Raw genomic sequence first — 6,296 nt, forward strand, 5'->3', positions numbered from 1 at the left:
CGGCTTCTTCAATAATATTACGGCATAGACGGTTAACGGGTTAAGAGCGCGCATTGTCGTCTCGTTGAAAAGAAATCGAGGACGAAACGAACTGTGGGTAAATATGCGTGGCGTAAGGCCATTTTGCCCCGGCGATCGCGACGGCCAATTAGACGCCACGCCATATACAGGGTGTTAATAAACGTCCAGCGCGCCTTTTCAGATTGTGCGCTTGACGTGTCTATGTCTGGACGATGACAGATGCGTCGACATATTCGAAGAGTGTCCCGGATGAAATTTCGCGTGAAGGAAGATACACGCGTCTCGTTGATTCGTTCATTTTTAACGAAGAGTGGGAGAGAAATTGGGGTACTTTGTAGTTTTAGTATCGTTTAGTTCTCGCAGCTTTGGCGATTATTTTCACTTGGTATTAGTGAAGATGGATGATTTAATGGAAGATAAATTGACGATTGTTTTGTAGGTTATTATAATGAACTTTTTAAGTTTGATTAGGTTAGTAAATGAATATAGGTTTTTGAGAGCTTGTTCACTAAATGCGAAGAGGGGTAAAATAGTTAGGAAATGGGTAATAGTATTGGTATAACGTTTTAAAAGTTTCCAACTTCTTGGGATAAAGCAGAAATTCAATAAATTACCTGGATTTTAAGCACTAATTATTCTTTGAATGGATTAATTCACTGGTTATGTAATTGCGTTTCAGTGTGTGTAATTCTTGTTTTAGTAATTATTTATTTACGTTTAGGTGATATATTGCTAAAAATATCCACTGTACAGAGGTTTTGTAAGAAAATAATGTAAAAGTAATAAGATAATGCGCAATTCATAAAAAATACTAAAAATGATTAACGAAATAGGAATCCATATTTTTGTCATTTGAATTTTTAAAAATTACATTCATTTTGTATAAAATACGCAACGTGTGTTAATTACGAACAAAATTTACAACCAAGAACCTGTTGGTTAAGAAAGTATTTGCAGTATCAAATGTTAGAAATTAAAAGAATCCACTCACACACATTCAAAACTAATTAAATTCTTAATTCCACGAATATCAATCTTTCATGAAGAAGGTTAGGATTGCATAAACATTTCTAAACATAATTTACATCTGGAGAAAGTTAAATGTGCCAAATAATCTCCAGAACGAATGAAACTATTTCAACTGTAACCTAGAATATCGTTTAATTTACTATGAAATCAATTAAAAACGAAAAAAACATGAAAAACCTAACCTAACCTAGCCACCAAACATTTGTAACCAAACATGCATTCTTACATTCTTGAAAGTATTGGAAAAACATAACCTAACCATGAAACATTAATAACTAAAAATGCATTCTTACATTCTTGAAAAAATTTGAAAAATATAACCTAAACAAACTAAAAAAATCAAACCTAATCTAACTATCAAACATTAATAACTAAAAATGCATTCTTATATTCTTGAAAAAATTTGAAAAATCTAACCTAAACAAACTAAAAAAATCAAACCTAACCTAACCGTGAAACGTTCGTAACCAAACATGCATTCTTACATTCTTGAAAATATTTGAAAAACATAACCTAACCATGAAACATTATTAACTAAAAATGCATTCTTACATTCTTGAAAAAATTTGAAAAATATAACCTAAACAAACTAAAAAAATCAAACCTAACCTAACTATCAAACATTAATAACTAAAAATGCATTCTTATATTCTTGAAAAAATTTGAAAAATCTAACCTAAACAAACTAAAAAAATCAAACCTAACCTAACCGTGAAACGTTCGTAACCAAAGATGCATTCTTACATTCTTGAAAATATTTGAAAAACCTAACCTAACCATGAAACATTAATAACTAAAAATGCATTCTTACATTCTTGAAAAAAATTTGAAAAATCAAACCTAACCTAACCATCAAACATTTGCAACTAAACATTCATTCTTCCAAGGAATTTTTCAAACATATAAAAATAATCCATCAATATTTCCTCGTTACGCAACAACTTCTTTCAATGAACAATTAAGATTCCAACAGCGATCACACATGAAACCCGTCAACATTCCTGTCCACGATCTTTCTACAGCCCCGCAAACGTTTCAATTCACGGACCGAAAATCAGCGTGCAAGCAAACCGTGCAACTAAACGACACCGCCTCGTTTAACAGATTCGCGCTCGCTCGGCAACTTTTGCGATTGTTTTCTTCGTTAACACCCTGTAGAGAAGCACGCGGCTCTGTCTATAGACCGCATCGAGTACGGTGTAATGTACTTTGGTTAAGCGCATCGGAGCATGCTCGTCGCCGAGTTAACGCATTTAATGGAGGTTAATTTTGCATATGGTATTGCTCCCCCGTGCCCTAACCTCTTTACTCGCGTACGCTCAGTCATCCCCCGGATCGTAAGCTCACGACCAAACTACCCGAAATTACGGCCGCAGAACGGGGATCATTATTAAACCGGTCGCTCGATCTTTCCGGTTGATCGAATTATGCGGTTAAGTATTCAGATACTTCGGCCCGTGCAGCCACCTTTTTCAAGGATGCTGTTTCAACAAGGATTGATAGATTTTTCTTACGGTTTCTATCTATTTTTCTTCTCTTCTTTTTGACTTTTCTTTGGTAGAGGAACTTGGAGAAGTTATACTCTTGTTGTTAACTGTTTCAGTCTTTAGAATTGTGGACAGTCTTTATCGTACTCTACTAATTTTTTCAGTGAAGTGGGTTCTTTTTTAGCGATGATTTTTTCAAACCTTGTAATTTCAATTATTCTCCAAAATTTGAAGATTTGCTGTTATAATTTTTAGAAGCAGCATAACGGTGATGTAAATTTTTTTGCTTTATGTATGAAAGTTTCTAGAAAGTCTTAATAATTTTAGTTTGAAGAAATTGGTGCTGTACTGTTATAACTATGATAATAAAATCTAAGCCTGATTACACGTTAATAAATTGGTTTACCCCAGTTGGCTGGTGTTTCAAGCCATTATTAGAAAAATTTCATTTGACATAAAAATATAGTACATTTTTTTCTGTAGTTTCAGCTACTTTAATGGGGTTTGAATGTCGTTGGAATACGAAAATTTCGAAAACCTTATGTCACAATTAGCAAGGCTCTTTCAAGGACATGATGTTTCAGAATTACACTTACTGTTAATGGATGATATATTGACCATTGTTTGCGAGGACCATGTGCCCTTTTTCAGGCAACTTTTTAAGTCCCTTTTCAAAAAAAAATCCTTATCTTCTGATAATTAAAATACTGATCTGACGTTAACTTTAAGCGATCAGTATTTTTGAGATTTCTGCCATTCAAAAAATTTTCTAGTGCACGAAGTAGGTATACTATTCTAGCGGTTCTAGTGAACGTGGTACGAGAGAATGCTTAAGCCTAAAAGAACACTGAAACGACTAATAAAAATCATAGCGGTCTAAATATCTTTCTCCAACAGCATGTTCTTTTTTCTCTCTTTAATCGCGTTATACGGAGGCAGTATCAATATTTCGATCATGTAACACGGTATCCTACTGTGCTCACAGGATGACCTAACAGTGACCCTGTATCATACAGAGGCGAAAGTGTGCCAAGTGAGAGACGATGGAAACGCCAATGTTCGATTAAATTTGGCCGCTGGAGAGGCCAATCGGCTGGACATTTATTACGAAACAATCAAGATGTCTGCTCGCTCCCCCTCGAGATCACTGGCCGCGACAATGCCAGTGCACCGTAGGGGGAGGCGGCCGTTTAAGGGCCATAAATGCATGCCGAATGAAACGGTATCCGGAAGCGGAATCTCTCCACGGTCCATCGTCCGGAACGAAATCGCGTGGGACGTTCTGTGTCCGCCTAAGGGGTGCACGCCAACATTAATTGAGAGGGGTGTGGGAGGAGGGGGGCGAGGAATGGGCACCGAATGATAAATAGATAAACGCGAAGAAGTGTCAGGAAATCAAGAGTCATGGGCATTCTCTGGGCCACGTGCTCCTTTCAATCATGTCTGTTTGGGTTCTTTCGGAGTATGCTTAATGACCAAAATGACATTACCCACTACGGATTTTTTTTGGCAAGGGTGGTTACGCGAGATGGAAGTGATTGTACGTTTTGAAAAAGGAATATTTCTGCGGATAGATGAAACGTGTTTTCTGTATTTTTATTAGTACAATTTTTTTAAAATTATTTTCGAGTATTTCCCAATTTCTATTATCGAGTACAATATTTTTCCATTTTTAGAAAAAAAATCTGCAAATTTAGAATCGATCAATTTTCGCGTCTGCTTGGGTTTTCGAAGTGTGTTTAATGACCAACATGACATTACCCACTGTGTATGCTTTGAGAAAGTAATATTTTTGTGGAACGATGAAACGTGTTTTCAGTATTTGTCAGAATTTTACTACTACTCCTTTCCTAACAGAATAATTTCCACTATTATGCAGGAGAATCTGAAATTTTAGAATTGATTGATTGTTACACTGAATTTTCATACTGTGCTCATAAGGAAATCTTTCTGCACTTCATTTGATGGGGTAGTTTGAGCTATTGGTAAGAAATTGTACAAGAATCACCTGTAAAAGATAAGTTAAATTTTTGAAACAAAGTGTTCAGCATTTTTTTTTTTTTTCAAGATCTTACTAATTTTGCAATGACTAAACTGCAGGATTTTTATTTATTTATACGAAATTCAAAGGTACAAAATTGTAGAGAATGCATGCAACATGAAAAAATATTCAGAATTTCCAAATTATAGTGCTTCATGTAACATCTGAAATAATGTTCAACCAACGTTCCACTTCCTTTACCATATTCCCAGAAACATAAATTTGCATAAAAAAATCCGCAGTCCATATAGTAACGACAGTTCAGATTTGCTTCGCATTCAATAAGTGTCCCAATCCTGATGAATGGGACCGTAAGTAAGTACCCATCCGTCAATAAAAGAGGGAAGAAAAAGCCAAGAAACGGGAAAGAATGGAGTAGAAGAGGGGTTGAACGAAGGATCAAAGCAGGGGGTAATAAACACTCGATTCGACACCACTCATCTTCCTCTTGTCTCTTCACACCGGCAGGGAACTTCATTTGACTTTTGCCTCCACTCGATTCCAGCGCATTGCACACGCCCTTCCCCATGTGTACACTCCACCGAGCATCTATACTACTTCCTGTGCTCTCCCCATTCGCCACCACTCTCTCTCTCTCTGTCCCTTTTGCAGTCTATTCCACTCTACCCACCCCTTTCTCTCTCTCTCTCTCTCTCTTACACACTCGTTCTTTGTCGTTGTTTATTTTTTTTCTACCGCTGTATTTTTTGCGCTCGCTCCTTTTTTCTCGTCGCGACCTCGCGACCACCCCGCGTGAACAGGGTGAAGAGGACCGCGTGGCTCAATCGTGGCCGACCGTTCTCTGCGTTTCCCTTTCGATTCGAGCCGGCCACCCGGTGGTTTTCGCTTTATGTCCCGCTTATCCGTTTACATTTGATTTATCCCGGCTGTCGCGCACCGCTTCGAGAGAGGGTTGACGCCTCGATCCTCCGCGTCTCTTGACGATCCACGCGGAAAGAAACGCGCGAGGCGGCGATTCGTTTGTTCACCTTCGCTCGAAGTGTGATTCTTGACGCTTTGAACCTCAGTTGTGTGTATGCACTTTGGCAGGTGTGAATCCTTTTTACTTCGTGCTTACGAGGGAACTTTGGTACTTAGAAAATTTTCACTCTATCGTCGTGTGTTAAATTTTTTCTGTGTGAAAAATACTGAAATGATGGTACAGAGTGAAAGAACAACGTATGGCAACACTTCTCAGTTTTGTGTGAGCTCGGACAGTTGCACTTCGAGTGTAAATATGTGTTGTTATTAATCTTCCATAAATCGGGGCCCATTACCAAACCTTTACATTGGAGATTTTTTCTACAATTACTTGTGCAATTAACAAATGTTAATCCGAAAACGTTATGCTAGGTAGTAAGATAGACGAATAAGTTGGTAAATTGGGCCTCAGCCAACAACCTTTACTAAGGCAAAAATAATATACAAAAAAAAAGTGCCCCGCTATCTAACTTTTCGAAGTTGACACACTCGCGTTGCTTGGGAAGTCCCAAGCTTTTCACTTCCTTTCCAGGAGAGCCACGAAGGTGGAGCTTCCAGGATCGTCCTGGCCATATTCTTCAGCATAATGTGACTCGTTATTATAAGGCAAGGGTTTAACGAAGCTTCAAATCACCTATATAACACTAAATATTCTATAAAATATTCTTCGTTATTATGCTCATAGAAGGTTCCGGCAAAGTCTCATCAGAAACAACTGGGACACCCTGTGTATGTAA

The sequence above is a fragment of the Habropoda laboriosa genome, unplaced genomic scaffold, assembly GCF_001263275.1.
Source record: "Habropoda laboriosa isolate 0110345459 unplaced genomic scaffold, ASM126327v1 scaffold523, whole genome shotgun sequence".
NCBI classification, from domain to species: Eukaryota; Metazoa; Arthropoda; class Insecta; order Hymenoptera; family Apidae; genus Habropoda; species Habropoda laboriosa.